Source organism: Helicoverpa zea, chromosome 6 (assembly GCF_022581195.2).
Source record: "Helicoverpa zea isolate HzStark_Cry1AcR chromosome 6, ilHelZeax1.1, whole genome shotgun sequence".
NCBI lineage: Eukaryota > Metazoa > Arthropoda > Insecta > Lepidoptera > Noctuidae > Helicoverpa > Helicoverpa zea.
The window spans coordinates 9,946,700-9,966,698 of NC_061457.1; positions in this window are offsets into that span (position 1 = coordinate 9,946,700).

The window sequence follows — 19,999 nt, forward strand, 5'->3', positions numbered from 1 at the left end:
TATCGACAATAATGTAACTCATTTGTTTTACTTTACAACGCCCTGTATGTTAGAACATGTAATAATATGTTGCCATTTGAACCTTTGGTGAATTATGTACGTGGTGGTCATGGAGAACAAAATCCTGAGCGGAGATGTCATGACGAAGAAACTCATAAGAATGCAGCGTCGCCAAAATGCGAGTGTTCAGTTATTGGCTCCGCCCTCATACGCTTTTTTGGATCTCGTTCGTTTTTTGTTAAATTAAAAACCCTTGAGAGATATGTCAAGGCATTCGAAAGCCCCTCTAATTCACTCATAGAGCGTCATACGTTAAGTTATTATGACCTAGAAGAAGAGGCCTGACCTACCTGTCTTGTGGCATCTCGGCTCAACTTTCCTTACTCCGTGGCTGTGGCATTTATGCATTTATTGTTATACAGCAGACATTTATAGTATTTATTATCAGAGATGCGTGCCCTATAATCAAATTGTTAGGTCGTACCAAAGATTATGACGTAGCTGTCAATGAGAATGATAAAGTACTAAATTGTAAGTAGTAAATTATTATCGTGTTATTTAATTATATTAAGACTCCTCACCTTAGAAGGAAGGTTTAGCAACCATATTTCTTTAAATTTTATTTAAAATTAGCTGATATGAAGTTAATGATATCCTGAAAGCTTAAAATGCTACAAACTATTTCAAATTTCCTAAAACAGGTTATTAATATTCTTAAGGTTAAAACTGCATTGCAGATGGAAGTATAACATACATATTAAAAATAAGATGACCTCTGAATTTCGTATAAATGTTTAAAAATACATTTCTTAACTCTTTTACCAAGGAGATTTGAAGAATATACATTATTTTTGAATGTATCAAGACATTACGTCGTCGTCGATAAGACTAGAGTATATGTATAAGCATTTTTTTTTAAATAGCAAATGCCAAATGAGTTCAATGTATTCAAGATAACAAAAACATCATTACAATTATTCGACCATTTATCAGGCATTAGTTTATGAATATATATCACTATTCTTAAATGCAAATTACCAATACCGATCATAACCTACGATAACAATAATCAAGTTGATAGGTCAGTGTCGTCTGTGACCTATTTGAAGATGTCGCTTCATTTTTGTTCATAATTTTTTGACAGAGTTTTAAATTTAAAACCTTAAACTATTGTTTAATTTAATATAAATTTTAATTTGTGTATTCGCACATGTAGATTATAAAAAGAAACCGTTACATAAAAATATTTCGGAAAATATGACATGTTCAGATCTAAGATACGAAAACCTTTATAAGGATATCTTTAAATTGAGTAGGTATTGTGTTTTGTTTCTAGAACTATTTCTATTTCCTAGAACAACTATATATAAAGCACCCAACACCATAACACGTAAAACAAACCCAGAAACGAGATACACAATGTCCGCGAGTTTAAATTGACAATTGCACAACTGCAGTTGTCCGTTTCAAAAACAAATCCGTGGTAGGCCACGACAGATAGGAAGCTTTAACCACATTGTTTTAACAAGTAGCAAACAGTGAACGTATTGTTACAATGCTGGACCTTTACCATTGTTGGGTAACAATTCTTATGATACAACTGTGCTAATGGGTGTTTACTTGCTGTTAAAGATATTTTATTTATGTATTTTGTTTTGTCGGTGTTGTGGCTAAAGGTGACCACATTTTTTGTGAACGAATTGTGGGATGTAGAAGCGACCACCCAAGACGAGGGTGGTATGGTTATCGTTTTTGCCGAGATACCTTGGTTCAGTAGTCGTTGAACGAGGAAGAAAATTGACAAGAAACGCTGGGCAGTGGCTTAAATTGGTCCTGGATTGAGACCAGCATTGGTGCTCTTATTTTCTCTATCAGAATTGCCCAAGTAGACAGACATAGAGACCTTTATGTAGAATAATTTTGGTGCCGAAAAAAGTTTTGCCATCAATAAGTATTCCTACTTGCTTAATGCTTTAATTACTTACTATTGTAATTAAGTAATTGGGCTTTGGTATTAATTCGCGAAAAACAGGTCATGTTATCGTATTTTACAAAGCCAGTTGTCAAGTTGCGAAAAGTTTCGTGGTACCCAAACTTGACGTAATATTATTTTATACACTTTATGTTCCACTGACAATTATTTATTTATATGACAAATGGGCTACTCGTTTGTCATATAAATTAATAAAATATTAATTAATCATTTAGTTTACTCACTAAAAGTTTTAAACTACTCGGTATATTGAATTTTTATAGTTTAAGAGCGATTTATAACACGTGAACTTTGTGATTAGACGCTTTGATGTTATATAAGATAACTGAAAGATTTTTTTGAACTATGCTATTATTACAAAGTTAATATGCGTTTTCCTAAATGTTACTTTGACAATTACTATTGCGTTGGTATCAAATTTTAAAAGTTTATTTATTAAGTACACCACACACAACGCAGGCAAGCTACATAGCTCAGTACTACACAACTATTAAGTCTTAAATAATTGTTACTGCACAAAAACAGAGATAATATATCAACTTACATTTTAGTATGGACCACGGAACACATTTAAGTGCTCAGAAATCTATTCCGCGGTGTTATAGGCGCGCGAAACCCAATCTATTATAAATTATCTCAGCTAAGCCATAAATATCTTAAGTAAATGCGAGCAAAGCTGCGGGCTGGACTTAGTCTCTATTAACTAATATTACTTAAATAATATGCATTAGGTAAGTAATATTTTTATCCTAATTAGGCGATATAAGATGCTTATCAGACTACATAGTGTATCTGAGCTCATTTTGCCAAATGTTTAAAATTTCTAGCAAGTTAATGAAAAGTTAGTTACCTGCCCCCTACGTCACCATACGTACCCTATTTTTTATTTAGTCATCCGTAAATCATTCCCATTAAATGGAGAGTTTTAAAAGAAGCTAAACCATACAGTTTGACGCAACATTTTTTGTCGTAGTTGAGACTTTATCGCTACTTATATCAGTGAATGCTAACCTGTCAAAGTGATATAATTACACCTTAATAATAATTTATTGAAAAGGGTATAGCAATGACCGAGGGCCATAAAACGCATTAGACATTATTTATAAGCCCATTCACAAACACCTTTATGACAGTTTTGTAACGCCTATCAAAATATAACCTACATTTCTAAGTTAAAATTGACACCTTTCCTAAAGTAATTAGTTATAAAAAATCTCACCATATTTTGTTTATAATACCAATTTTCAACTAATACCCTCTTATTATAAAAACTGCCGCAAGTAGTGGTTTAAACCCGACTGAAGACGTCTTGGTTTGTTACGGTACTTACGATAGTCTTCACATCCTTATTACAAAACGTAGACTAAGAGAAGACTGTTTAGTACTTCGATTTGTCTATGGTTCAAATAATATCCACAGATTATAAGCAACAAATATTTAAATTATTCGTTCAATCGTTCCGAATTCTATGCGCAGTTCCTTTTTACATTATTTTGTTAAGTCTATTTTGATGAAAAATAAATAACTATGATAATAAAAAAAATATCTCTGCAGTTGAAAATATTACTTTTTATTATTTAAAGGTAATTTTATATTTCTAGTATCTTTTAACGATATACATATGATCCAATTATTCTCTTTTAAACAACTATCGAGTTTGCGCGTATAACGGAACGTCAGCGCGCGTTTCTGAGTTATGTTTTGTTTTTAGGTTAGAAATAATTTGGATTATTTTCATCCCGATTTAAATGATTAAATAAGACGTTGTGCATCTAATTAGAACCTCTTCAAAATTAAGTGCACAATAACTTACACACAGAATATCGTGTGCATTAAATTACCAAAAGAAAATGAAACATTTGAAACAACATAAAAGTAGAAAATTATATTTTATTCCGATGTCTATTTATACAGTCAAATGCACTGATACATGTTGGACACTGTTCTTCATCACACAATCTTGTTCCCTTTCTCATCTAGGCATTTTTCTACATTTTAGCAAGCTTCCAGTCTTTTACAAACATTGCATATTACTGGCAGAGATACGGCGTGCAAAACGCCAAAATAGTCTTGAATCTGTAAATAAACAATAGACTGTATGATAATCTGATATATTTTCGGAGTTTCATCAAAATCTATGTGGTAGTTTATGCGTGGAACATAAACAAACATCCATAATAAAAACTTTGACTCTTATACAATTAATTAGGATGTTTTGGCAACCTACTTGCACTGTAAAGGCTACTTACTTTATGGCGAGCCCAGTTGAGCATCATAGGATCATCCTGGATTATCATCATGCATTCAATTGACTATTATTTCGAAAAACGTAAATCGATATTTATATCGAAAATTGTCGTCAGGTAATTTGAAGAGATTTTGACGATGACGCATTCTGTTGGGTCCCCGGACACTCTCAATAGTATTCTAACACATCCAAGTATTCCAAATCACACATATTTATATCCACTTTCGTTTTTTTCATCACAAAACAAATAACCTCAAAAGTAAATAATGTCGGAATTTGACGTTTGTCGACTAAGTACTGCAGTTAAACTAGGGGGCTCGATGGTTTATCTTTTGTACTACAGATAGTAATAGGACTTGCGATAAACTGCGTTTTGTAATAACGTTTTTTCAAGGTCGTACTTAAAGGTGGATTAAAGGTAGTACAAAAGCCGATACTTATTTGATACCGCGTTTTATAATAAGAGGGATAAAGTTTATATAATTAATATCTCATTAATTACGTCATTTTCCGTTCAATGAAGGCTTGTAGCTCCCGTTTGCGTAACTTTCGACTTGACATACATACTTCAATCAAAGTGAAATTGTAGGCTTGTCATGTTGTGACGTAACAGCTCCCGAATATATGAGGTATGTGTACTGGTCATCAGGTGCGTGGGAATTCTAATAGTAGCGTTTCTTAATGTGTGAGGTTTGGTCTCACTGTGAGCGAAGCGATGTTCTGTTCATTGGTATAAAATTGCTGCGATACCCGACGGCCTTATAAAAGTAAAGAAAAGTATAACCTTTAGAAGATGCAAAAAAAATCGAGCCATATCTATATGGCTCGATTTCGATAAAACAGGTGAAATAGTGCGAAAATGAGTTCAAAATTTGCTGCTTACCGGCAGGTCCTTTATCAACCTGAAAACACATGTAGATGAGTGAAGGAAACAAATTGATTTTATTTTGTACATTTTATGGTGCAAATTATTATGTTGCTCGTTTTCGATTCTTTGTGGATGTTTAAGATCTATAACAGACGACGGACTATCCTGATCACAAGCGGATAGCGTTTTAACCCGCTGCCACTGCCGCCAGACCCAGTCGTGCACAACGCGTTTAAACTGGTCATTATTACCACATGCCTACCTAAATGCTCCATTGACACTGCCACAGTTAACCAAGGTCTTTGACAACGCCCGATTCGAAGTACACCGATCACTTTCAGGTAATAAGCAAGAAATATGTTTATTTTGCCACTTATATGGCGTACATACATGAGGTACATGAGCATTTATGAATGTGTTGGTTAACATATGGAATTGTTTTAGGTGGCACCTGTTTGAGGTCATCAAGGTCAGATATTAAATTGTATCAATATGTTTCGATTTGTCGTGTTTTGGATGGCATAGTAAACTGTAGGTCCCGGCTGTTATTTGAACTTCTTTGGGAGTTAGAAGCCAGTAAGTCTGACAACTAGTCTTACCTAGGGGTATTAGGTTGCTCTGATAACTGGGTTGAGGACATCAGATAGGCAGTCGATCCTTGTAAAGTACTGGTACTCAGCTGCATCCGGTTAGACTGGAAGCCGACACCAACATTATAGTTCAGGAAAGCCTAGACAGATGATGAATAAATTGTATCAAGACTATTTAATATAAATTTCTCGTACAAGGAATTGTACGTTGTTTTGTCAAACAAATATTAATTAATATTAAACTTGTCTATCAACGCAATAACTGACTTATGCATTATTTGCTGCATTGTCAGACAAAAAATAATTAAGACCTCACCCAAGACAATATTTCAATTATTATTTTTCAAACAGTTGTTAGAAAAAACTTAATTGAATTTAGATTGATTTTTAAATGGGTAGTTACCTACGTAGTTAAATTATAATTTAGGTACCTAGTAAACTATTGTTTATGAGGTCTATTTGTTTTACTCGATAAAAAATAATATTGTACTGTAAAATTATCATTTAGGTACCTAGTAAACTATTGTTTATGAGGTCTATTTGTTTTACTCGATAAAAAATAATATTGTACTGTAAAATTAATTATGTGAAGTAGGTAATAAGTTATATATGCAAATATTAGGTTATATGATGTTAGAGTTAGTTTATGCCTCTTTGTGACATCTCCTAATATCTCCTAACATAACTTCGCTTAATAGAAAGCTAATTATTTCCTATTCATTGGTCAGAACGATTTAATGCTACATGACACTAATGCCTACGTTTAAAGTAATAAAACTAATTATCTATCTTCTCACACAAGTATCCAATAACAAATTCACACGAAACCACAAATAAGCTATAGGTAATAATTTGTACAAGCATTAGTTCAATGCGCAAGAGTCGATACGGTTTAGTGTCCTTTCATACAAATACCTTTCTAATTAAATTAATCATTTTCCATTCACGACGAGTTCTATTTAGAGTACCCGCATACTGCGAACTTTTAGTCGGCCGATAGTTTGTTTGGGCTCATAAATCAGTGTGAAGATGAATGATAGCACGCACATTACGAATATCAGGTATTTAGCCGGCATCGGCTCGTCTGAAAACTTTGGTTGGAATCAAGATTTTCTTAAAGAAAAATGCAATAAGTATATCCGATATAGCCGACTGTTTAGTCGGCAGTGAGCGGGTCTTTCGTTAAAACTGAGCCGAGCTTTTGCTGGTAGGAAACTGTATCGTAAATTGAATGTTCACAAATGAATTTATTTAATTTAATTCGGAACAAGCTGGTTTATATCCTGAATTTATATCTGCATTCTCTATTATACAGTTCCTTGCTTTGTTTGGAGTTGTTTTTAGAAAGGACAAGGTTTTGTTAGGAACCATATAACCGTAATGGTAGCCAAAACATATCCAACCATCGAATTACCACCAATATAATTTTCATCCCACCATCTCGGAAAGAGTAGTTTTACCCTTTGATATCTGAGCGCAAAAGCCGTGTTTATCCTCTAGAGCGGCAAAGTGATTTGAATTTAGAATATCGTGTGCAATACTCCATTTGTGACAATCTTGATAAGACTTTTCAAACAAATACATAGTAAACAAATAAAATACTGCTTAAAATAATTATTCAATTAATTAAGTAATTTTTATTATTGTTTTTACATAGATTTTTAACCTCGTTTCATTTTTAAACGGAGTTTTCAAATAAATGAACTTTAATATGTACCACTTTTTAATTTGATACTCATATGTGCGCGCCATTTTGTTTTTTTGCATTTAGTAATTTCCTCGATGAGGTGGGATGAAAAGTTACGTGTTGCACTCGAGTGCAAAGATTTTTCACCTTGTGCTCTTTTGATTCCCTCGCTATTGCTCAGGATTCTAATTATTGAAACACTCGCTACGCTCGTGTTTCAATTTTAGAACCCTTCGCTTGCTCGGTCATCAAAATTGAGCACGCGGTTAAAAAGCAACTTTGCACTCTTGTATAACAAATAACTATTATTATAACTGTAATTACCTACATAGTAAAACACTCCCTAAATGATCAAAAGAAATATTCATAGCTACATATACCATTGGAATTTATATTGTTCTCACTAAATACCTCAAAACTTGGTTGCTTGGTTACCAACTTCATAAACAAAATAATGCTAACAAATGGCTAACTTCAGAGGGGAAGAGTTATTTGACCAGAACTGTGGAGTGAAATAGTATTGTTACGTAAATTAATGTTCTAATTTACGTAAAATAAACTTTAATACTGTAATTTTTGTGTGAAAAGATCTGTGTATCATAGAATGGTAATGTATAGAATGGCTAGGTTTAACTAATAGCAATTGGCTATTAGTGTCCAACTTGGCCATTCTAAACGTTGTTTACACGTATAAAATGCTAACGAAACATGGAAAAACAGACTCAAGTTAGGTGGTCTAATTACAATAAACATTTGATAATCATGCTAATTGTCAATTAAAAATTGATCCTTGTATCTCGTTTAGTTAATACTAGCGTATTACTATTGGTATACCTTTAGACTTCGTACTTTACACACAGGAGAGTATTACTTACACTTACTTAGACAATACTAAATCTAATTCAATATATTCTCAGGTGAGCCACCTAAAATTATATTGAATTAGATTCTTCGACACTTGATAGATCAATTACTCTGGCAACGAAAGACTTTTTTAATCTGAAGAGTCTGACACTCCTTTACACTGCATGCTTATCGATATGATATTCTACCTACTAAAAACATAAAAAATAACAAAATATATAAAATCCAAAAAATAAATCTAAGTCAATTCTTTTTCATACCCCCGTCTCAGCACTCGAGTAACTTTCTTGTGGTTTGAAAATATAACAAACAAACTAAGTAGCAAATTGTTACCTATCTTAGACTTACATAATAATTTCAACTTGGACTGTGATCTACTTACTTGCATAACTTAGAAGTCCATGAATCAGAGCAACATATGGTTAAACACGATGCAAAAAGTATTTAGTAGGGACGGGCCAAGTGTGTGTTTGATAGCTGTTAGTATGGTTCTGATATACAACCTGCATTAAAGAACTATAAGTTATAATCAACTTGTGAAGATAATATTAATGCAATGTACTGGATAGTATGCATTGATGCATATAATATAACACTATTTAGTTTTAATTCGACTTGATCTTACTATGATACTCCTTCACCACTACCCTGCTTATCTCAAAAGAGATGCTACATCATTGTCTCTGAAATAATTGAGCATCTGACCTCTGATCATCTGATCATCCAAAGAAAGAACTCTAACTAACAAGATCCCTTTATAAGCAAAGTATTCACTCGTTGTACTTCTTAATTGGAGTGCCAACGCGCATGATAGAAGGAGGAATAATCAAAAATTTTTTACGGAACTCTAAAAAACGAATTAAAGTATACAATTTTAAGATATACCAGGTCGTTCTTGAAATAGTTTTGTACAAAGTTAGTCAATTTTAAGGATTGGTTATTTAATGATATTGTGCTAAACAGAGTGTAAAAGGCTGTGGTATTGAATATTTATTTTAAAAGACGCACTTTTTAAGTAGGTACCAAAGTTTTTTATTTGAAGGTGAAACTCGGTCAATGCATGATAATTATGAATGAATCAGTTTTTATAGCACATGTAGCTAATTAAGTAGCGTTATGTAATGTTGGTGGGAACTTGGTCTAAAAATATTTCTTGCTCAATTTGTTGCTTAGAACTGTATCCGTTCATTTTGTAAAGTATTAAGATAAGCATGTAAAAAAATAATTGTACAGATTAAGTGAAACCTCTACTATTTTGGAACATAGCCTAGCTTATGTCTGAGCTGAAATGTTTTTTTTATAGTATAGTCATTTTGCATATTTATTTGGATATAAAATAATAAAAAAAACAGCAGGTAATAGGTTGAAGCATTGATGGGCTATCTGGCAGCGACCATGACAACTTACAATAATAGTAGGTACATCACAATTTTATTATAACTTAATAACGACACCTTTAACAAAACGATTTATAAATTTGATATCATCTGAGTAATTGCGACTAATGAAATAAGACAAATAACATGAATTTGAAATAAGTAAACAGCACATTTGCCTCTAGCGGCGTAAATGATAAATTGATATGCCGTCAGCGTACTCTTAAAGCAAGTATTATTAAGCTAGTATTAGGTGCTAGCGAGATAGTTAAGTTAAGATAAGGTAGTGCTTTTAATCATAAACAGTATTGTATAAGTTGGTAGATTATAGGAAACAGTGATGTCAGTCAGACGCTGTAAAAAATGTTTGTGAGTTTGAAACGTGCTGCAGTTTAGGTACAAGCTGTTGGGGTCAAGCAGAGCCTCTCATGCATGACAAAAAGATAAAAAATAAGTATACAAGTATAATGGGGCTTAAAATCTGTGTAAGTACAATAATAACAATTAGTAATTCAATTGAATGATTATTTTACTACTTGTTTAACGTAGGTACGTATTGTGAAAAAAGTCCTAGCAGGATTGTTTAGTAAGTAGGTACCTAATTGGTAGTAAGAACCCTATTGGTAAGTACCTAAGTGCCTTCTGTGTGTACTAAGTGAATTAATTGATCATAATATTACTTATCGTTGAATAAAGATGTGTTCATAAGTAATCTAGGTATAAAAGGCAACTAATTAAAACTGATACCATAATTAATAACTTCAACCACCAATTCATCATCACCGATACATCATTGTTTCCCAACCGCTCGTCACAGTTACTTACGGCCACTTAACAAAAACTCCCAACTAACTAAACTATGTCGAGTTACGATCGTAAGTAATTGTAAGCACCACGGCCTTAGCCCGATAGACTCAATCTAAATAATATCACACTTAATTGTATTAGTATTTCAATAACTTTGGCTGTCAGTTTGATTTGTGATGTTGAAATGATAGCTTGCAAAAGAGTAAACAGTTGTTAACGAAGCTAAAGTAGCTTGTTAGTAGCTAAACGTGGTGCCTAGTTGATATTGTCATAGCACTATGGTATTCTAATGAAGATGCACCCGGAAATATATTCAGAGTTTAGGGTTCCGTAGTGAACAAGGAACCCTTATAGTTTCGCCATGTCTGTCCGTCCGGCAGTCCGCGCTTAATCTTATGCCGGCCATACACGCTACGGTCTACCGAAGAGGTCCACCTGTGCAGGTATGCCTGCGCAGGTGGACCTGAATGTGTGTGGGAATAGACCTATGCAGTTTTTTGAACGCTACCATTGTTCAGTTGACCTGCGCAGGCACCTGCGCAGATTACCTCACCGGTAGACCGTAGCGTGTATGGCCAGCATTAGTGACCGTTAGCACTAGAGAGCTGAAATTTGGCACCAAGATGTACATCAATCACGACGACAAAGTGCAAAAAATATGTTTTTTTTTTTTATTAGGGTGTGTATCAACCATTGGGTTGCCCAGGTAACTGGGTTGAGGAGGTCAGATAGGGCAGTCACTCCTTGTAAAGCACTGGTACTCGGTTAGACTTGAAGCCGACCCCAACATAGTTGGGAAAAAGGCTCGGAGGATGAGGCAACTAGTAATTCCATGTAGCTCCACATATCTCTTAAAAACAACTTAGTACATCGGTAGTCAACTTTCAGTTATTTTGTACGTAAGTACTGTAAGTATATCATTTACTATGTTTTGTTGCTTTCAACATAACGATCTGATTGCGTAATCTACGCACAATTGCTCCTTCGATTCTTCAATGTATTCAATCAATCATAGTAATTGTATTTGATCTAAATGTAATTGATTGTTAAACTTTTACTCACGACCTTAAAAGTGACTGTGGAATATTTAGTTAAATTATTTCTCATGTTTTGATAATTAATGTCATCACAACAATTTACGAAATATTGTTTATAAATATCAAATATTGATATCTTAATTAAAAAGTAAAAGTCAAATAAGAGTAACTACTGTAATTTCATTTCATATTTATGAATATTTATAATAAGATGAGCTGCATTTGTTTAAGTAAATTGTTAATATTAATTGACTTAGCAAAAAGTCGTCTTAATAAAATAATTTTCTGCGTTACAAATTCTATTGAATCGAAACTGGTGTAATAATATTCAATATCAATGTAATCAACACAATATCGTGATATACGGAACCATCCATCCTCCGAGCCTTTTTCCCAAACTGTGTTGGGGTCGGCTTCCAGTCTAACCGGATTCAGCTGAGTACCAGTGCTTTACAAGAAGCGACTGCCTATCTGACCTCCTCAACCCAGTTACCCGGGCAACCCGATACCCCTTGGTTAGACTGGTGTCAGACTTACTGGCTTCTGACTACCCGTAACGACTGCCAAGGATGTTCAATGACAGCCGGGACCTACAGTTTAACGTGCCATCCGAAACACAGTCATTGGTGTCTAAGATATACTTAGAAAGTACATACAAACTTAGAAAAGTTGCATTGGTACTTGCCTGACCTGGAATCGAACCCGCGCCCTCATACTCGAGAGGTTGGTTCTTTGCCCACTAGGCCACCACGACTTTTTGACGATACGGAACCAGTATTACATAAAACTTGCGTAACTTGTAATGAGTTCACAAAATGCATACACGATTTCAATTTAGATTTCAGTCAATATTGCAAATGTCAAATAATAAGGTTTTAAGCGTGAATCGAATCCATTCTTTTTGGAAGGAGTGATACTTATTTAACAGTTCTATAACCTACGGGTGATATAATACCTACTTACGCATTACTAAAAATAGAATAGCAACTAAACATGTACTGAAATGCTTTAGTTGTACAGTCTCTTCAAAGGAAGTAAGGTTCTTGCTATGCAAAGCAACTGTAACCAATTCAAAACCATTACTACATTATCAGACCAGGCAATTAGAAGCACTTTTGGAACGTCCCAAAGTACATAAAATGCCTCCCTCCGTAGTTCATTATTACGGGTTTTTGCTGGCAAGAAGACTTCATGTTTTGCGATTGCTAGATCATAGTGTTTTATCTTCATTATGTCGCTACTCATAATTAGTTTTCTAATAATACATAGAGGTACTATGTTACTTTTATCATCAAATATTTCATACACATATTAATTCATGTTAAAATCCTTATTTTCTCAGTTCACGTGATACAAATACATTGTTTTAATATTATTACACTGTGTTATCGCTAAGCCTTCCACGTTATATTTTACAAAGGCACTCACGCACGCAGGCATGCGGTTGCAGCCAACGATTTAATATTACTATCAGAACTGCTCTCAATGATCTAATCTTTAGCTTATGAATTTTTATGCTAGGAGCACAGACGATGTTGTGAAATTAATCCACTATGGCGAATAAGGAACTGGGTGGCAAACTTTTATTGTCTAACCCACCTAATATCTTCCCGGAACCCCTATTTTCGGTGAGTAATCATTAGAGATTGCAACCCGGTATTTTTTTCAACATGGTAACTTTTAGACACCCACCGTGTCAGACTTTTACTGACTATAACACATCTTTGTTCCTTCTTGAGCCCCTTGAGCCCAACTGTGGAAAGTTTTTCGAACTATTCAGCAGCCCTGTTAAGGAAACTCAATTTACATAGAAGAACCGATTTTGCAAATCAAATCGCGGCATACGAAGTACTTAGACATAAAACCTAAGTACAACAAGGCTGTGCGCTGAAATTTCGAAATTTTGTTTATCAATAAATTGAAATCAATATTAATTTACTCAGCTTTAGTGAGAGGCATCATTACATTTTACAGAATTTCCACATTTCCTTCGTAGATAAAGTCACAAATCGTTCTTTATATGGTGGAAGCTGTTGACAGATACTGCATCGAGTGCTCCTAGTTATGGCACCGGCTACCGTTTGATGACAAGTAAATAAGAACATATTTACATAAAGTATTTACTTATTTACACTATTTGCTCTACTTAAATAGGAGGCATTAAATGTTGGTTTTATTATGTGGATGTTGTTAAAGTATGACAATTAAAGTTTCGGTATGTTAAAAGATCAGTAATAAATTATACTACTCATCATTCCATACCGATCGACACCCGCAACTCCTTATAGGTCCAGTTGAAAACCAGCGTCAGACTCGGTCTGGCATAACGCTGAACTGGACCTTACTTTACTTTTATATGTTTTATTCCTATGTGTATATATATGGCTTGTGTCAATAAATATTTTTTCTTTCTTTCTTTCTACTTATATTCTTCTGTGACATGCTAGTGCTACAAAAATGAATGAACAAAGTAATAATATATGTATTGTTACAGCCTTTTTATCGTCCCACTGCTGGGCACAGGCCTTCTCTCACACGGAGAAGGATTGAGCATCAATCACCACGCTTGCTGAATGCGGGTTAGTGATTTTAGACTTTGGTCCAGGTTTCCTCAAGATGTTTTCCTTCACCCTTTTATCAGCCATTGGTGTCCAAGATATACTTAGAAAGTACATACAAACTTAGAAAAATTGCATTGGTACTTGCCTGACCTGGAATCGAACCCACACCCACATACACGAGAGGTTGGTTCTTTACTCACTAGGCCACCACGACTTTAGGTATTATCTTCCCATTAAAATATATGTATATATAATATATAAAAATATATAAAATATATAAAATATATGTATACCACTAATAGATCTAAAACCAATTTTCAAAAAAAAAAATGTAATCTGCTTATTGATTTTAAAATTCTTAAAACATATTGTAAAAAACATGGTTTGAAAAAAGTAAGTGTAAAACACATTTCGCGTGGGGAAATATTTCGCAAAAAAACATTAATTATGTGCATAAACTGCAGTGACCAGATATAATCAGTATTTACACCTTATTGCAACGTTTTTGTTGTAAAATTGCACCGCACTGGACGTTTATAGCCCAGTTTCACCAAGTCTATTGAAATAAAAAATATTTTCTTCAATATAGTTTGAGTGATACAAAACTGAATATTTATGATTTTAATTACAGTTCATTAATTACTGATAGCAGTTTAATATGATTTCATTAGTAAAACACAGGTTAGCGTCAATCAAACATATTAGTAAATTAGGAAAGTATTTTGAGCCAATTTTCAATCGACAACACCGTATTTTCAATTTGAATTGAAATTAGTTAGATAATTATGTATATCGTAATATATTCTTAACACACCTAAAAAGTCGGTACCACACTAAATTCATCTGCTTAGCTTTTTTCAAACTAAGTTGAGGTCTGCTTCTAGTCTCACCAGACGCAGCTGACTAAACAGTGTTTTACATGGAACTACAGCCTACCTGATCTTACCTACTATATTACAGTAATTGACTATGACACTATATTTTAGATGAAACTGATATACCGATAGCTTATGCAATTCAATTAATTATAACTGCATAACGTACTAAATAACTAACTAATTGAATTAAGCACTCGGATACCATATTTACTTTTTACTAACATTCCTAATTTATGGACAGAAACCATAATTTGTTATATTAATTTATGGTAACTTTACTTAATTGCCGGAATTTAAGTTCACCGTAATCAAGTTCACCACACGTTTCGAAATATGATACAGCTGAAACAAGGAGCACCTACCTACCAAGAAGCTGAGTTTCTATTTATTGTTAAACAAACAATTTTATTAAAACGCAACTTATTTTACTTTTTAATCGACTTCAAATAAAAGAGGTTCTCAGTTTGACCTGAATGTACTCATTTTTGTGTGCGATTTTCTCACGTTCGGCTGAAGATTTTTTCGTGATAATTTTCAAGTTATTTATGACGATTTTGGCTGTTTTGTCTGAATGTATAAAATCAATAGTTCAAAATTTGCCAAATTTGATTTAGGCACCAATCAAGAATGGACTCAACAATTTTGATTGAGAGCAATTCTTTCGCAACATCTTCAAAACAACCTAATACTTCACAGCAATTAACTACAACAAGTAAATAACCCAAAATTAATAGCAAGTTAACCTGTGACCTTTGTTAACCGTCTATAGAGACATTTGGATTAAGCTGTGGTTAAACCTACCGTTTATCTTACAGCAAAGAGGTATTTAAAACTGGCATAGTTATGCTGTTAGCACGCCATGGTTTGCTATAAGTTTGTGAGCAAAATAATGGAACAATTATTAGGAATCCAAAACCCGAGGTTAGTATAACCCATACTTACGTCTATAACTTAATTCCCTAAACTAATATAATAAAAGAGAAAACACTCTTTGTACCAATAACGGCTCTGAATCTACTGAACAAATAAACAAAATCTTTTATTGTTGGGCTACACCAGTGGTTCCCAAACTTATTTTGTCTACTGCCCACTTTGAGAATAAATATTTTTTTAGCGCCCCCCATTTTTTCACCTATTTAAAAACCACTATAACTTCAAATTAAATTAATTAATTATTGTGACCTATATATGTTTATTAACGGAGAGTTCTAAACGAAACTTTTACTATAACCCGCAACTTGAAACCTGAGCGCAGGTAGGTAACATACCGCGGCGCTTAGGTCTCAAGTTGACTCTTACAGTGGCGGCGTAGCATCGGGTGGCACCCGGGCGGACTACCTATTGAGCACCCCCCAAAAAAACGACAAAATATGGTGCAATATGGTCATTCATGGTGCTTTTTGCCTGGTTTAACATAAAGAAACCGGAGACAGATCACTGCAAACTTTTGAAGTGCTAGCGAAGCGAGCCCGTAATTTTTGAGTTTTGGGACATAATAGAACCCAAACATGTTTTATAAAAACCAGTCACAAGTGAAAAAGCCGCGAGCGCAGCGAGCGCGAAATTTTTGAGTTTTGGAAGAGTAAAGTATCAAAACAAGTTAAAAAAAACCGCGCAAATTGTTTAGTTTTGGGGCACAAAAGTACCTCAACAAGTGTGGAAAAAAAACATTGCAAAGAGAAGAAGCCGCGAGCGCAATTTTTTTGATTTTTGGGACGCAATGATACCTAAAGAAATTAGAAAATAGTCACTGTTAAGTGAAAGGCGCGAGTGCAGCGAGCGCAAAATTTTTTGACTGACTCAAAGGGCGCAGAATAAACCAGAAATGTTGAAAAAACTGTTTTTTTTTTTTATAACTTTGAGGAATTAATTTAAGTAAACCGGGAAAAAACATAAATAAACGACAAAGAGAGGGGTGACAGCCGGACTGGCACCCCTCCAGTGCCGCCTCGACGTCGTGCCTTGTTTGCGCATGCAACTACTGTTTCATCCCCCAGGCCTCTACACAACGCCTCTATTTTCTTTCTGGGTCTCTTACCGCCCCCCTTGAGACCTGCAGCGCCCACAAGGGGGCGTTATCGCCCACTTTGGGAAACACTGGGCTACACTATTCCCGAGTTTCCCGCTACAGGCTAACATAGCCTGAATGTTTTTCGGCTACGGGAAGAATTTCCCCCGCGAGTGAAACCACACTAAACATAGTGTGCTATAATAAAGATTTTTTATCATCATCTATCTAAATTAAAGATCATTGAGAAGATGAAGACTTCTTAGGGAATCTTAATTACTCTTTTTCGAAAAATTTACATTGCAACTTCGATACTAGCACCTATCTATCTATTAATAATACACTACATACTTATGGCTTAATGTAACCCTACACCCTGCTGGTACATAAGGCTTCACGCGCATGCCGGTAGCTAGTCGTGCGTAGCGGTGCGCGTGCGCCCACTAACGGTCCATTGATCGTATGTTGTTAATTGATTTGTAATCTGTCGTTAGCGGTAGATGTCATGGGTCAGAGGGTAATGAAATAGTTTGATGAATTTATTTGCGTAATAGGAGACTGTGAGATAGACTGCACATCAGTGGTAACTGTCATGCACCTTAATTAAATAGTAATAAGTACGATTTTCCTATAAAACTGTTACCACTGACCTGAAGTTGACCGTACCACGAACATCAGTGTGTACTAATCCATGTAATTTTTTCTATAAAGTTCAGTAAACCAAGTTGCAAGATATTCTGGACTCCTATTTACTAAGTCCTCAATACATTGAAGACGACTTTTCATTTGGTCTATCTATCTTAAAGTTAGAGCAATAGTTAACATAATTTTTTTGTAAAAAAGTTTTTTATTTAAAGCTTTTCAGTGATACGTATAGTTGTCACTATCCATACAAGTGGGAAGTTCTCATCAATACAAAGAATATAAGTCCAAATACGAGGTATTTTACATATTCAGTTGTCGAGTTCCCTCGACTTTCTCTGGTCTCCATCATCAGGTCAGCTTCAAACCTTCACTGTTGCAAAGGTCTTGTCAATACAAATAATTTAAGCCCAAACACGAGGTAGTTTACATATTCAGTTGTCGAGTTCCCTCGACTCTCTCTGGTCTCCATCATCAGGTCAGCTCCAAATCTACACTGTTGAATAGTGCTTTTAGGCATACACCTGACTATCAAGTTTTTACCCTATGTATGCCTACAACTTTCGAAGGTTGCCCTCGATTTCTCAGGGTTTCCATCATCAGATCCTGACCTGATGACTATGGGACCAATTGGCAGCTATTCCGAGTCGAACAAAAAAAGAATCACGTAAATCGGTCTATAAACCTCGGAGTAATCGATGTACATACATAGAAAAAAAAAAAAAAAAAAACATACCGGCCGAATTGATAACCTCCTCCTTTTTGGGAAGTCGGTTAAAAAATAAGGTTGGATTGAAAGTCGATAGAATGATGTGTAATTTAAGTATCATAAAACTGCCTAAAAGATGATCTGTTTTATCTAAGACATGCTTAGGCTTACTACACGCATTTGGTATTTATTTTTTTATTAATATAGATCTCAAAATTAAGCAATAACATGACTGATGATCCCCATGAATCAATATTTATGTGCTACGCTAAAACACTAATATATTTATCTAATTAATCAAATTGAATTAGCGTAATATTTTAAAAATAAATCCAAAATGATGACTCAACCACGTCTAGATTAATTAAGTATTCGTAAATGTACAGTCGCAGACATAACTGTTAACGCGTCATCTTAAAACAAGATCAATATTTTAAATATTTCAAAAGATCATGCTAATTTACTTGTACGACTACTAATTAATATATTCGTCACATTGTTTCTAACATAACATCTGGCCATAAAATGTTTATGACATGTTATGTCAATACCTAGATTTTTCGATGAAATAATACCTTCCAAGGTTCTACCTTATATGTATCGGTCTAGATAGAAAGTAGAGGTTGTCATTTACGTCCAGATGTATGCCAAATAAAATAATAAAAACTTGAGGAAAAAATGTAGTGAAAGGCACCGAGAGCAATTTCATTTAGAAGTTAGAAGTAACCGTATTGTTAACTTCGATGTCTTGAATAGGGCACTCTGATAGTAATTACACAAAATATTTTTGTTAGAAAAAGTTTTTAAATGAACGTTTAAAATGTGTGACGCAAATGTCATTTGATTTAGTTTGTGATTGCCACACTTACGATGCATTTAGAAACTATTAGATTGATTTCTTATTTCCTTTACGTCAGTAGCGTGATATAAAAGTAGCAATAAGTTTTTTTGATAAATTTTTTGTACAAATGCAGGCCAGAAAGCACTAGATAGATTTTCGTAGACATTAAAAATACCTTTCAGTTTACTAATATTATAAATGCGAAAGTAACTCTGTCAGTCTGTCTGTTACTTGCTTTCACGTCTAAACCACTGAACTGATTTTAACAAAATCTAGACACACGGCAGTGTGTCCGCCAAGTTCGAGCAAAAAAAGCGACACACCGGCCGTGGGTTATATTACACGAACCATTTCGGGCCAAATTCAAATCCCCCATAACTCAAAATCTATTTTATTTAAGCATATCAAATTTCTAGTATCTGTTGAGACTCCCTCACTTATCTAAAATACAAAATTTCATTAATATACCTATTGTAGGTCTTGAGATATTGACGTCAGAAAATCGCTATTTTTACTATACACTCACTGACTGACTGACTGACTGACTCACTCATCAAAAACCTAGACCACTTCCAATGGTCGTATTGACTTAAAATTTGGCATGGAGGTAGGTCTTTATGTCAAGGTAAAGGGAAAAATCTGAAAATGGCCAAGTGTGAGTCGGTTTCAAAATAATGAAGGTGTAAATTTATACCCGGTGTAAATTTATTATAAAATCTATATTTATATAATATATCTTCGAATGGTCGTACCGATTTGAAATTCGTTACAAAGGTTTGTATTTAGTCAAAGTAAAGTAAAAATTTGAAAACGGCCAAGTGTGAGTCACTTTCGAAAATAACGAATGTGTAACTTTGATCCACGAACATAATATATGATAACATGTCATG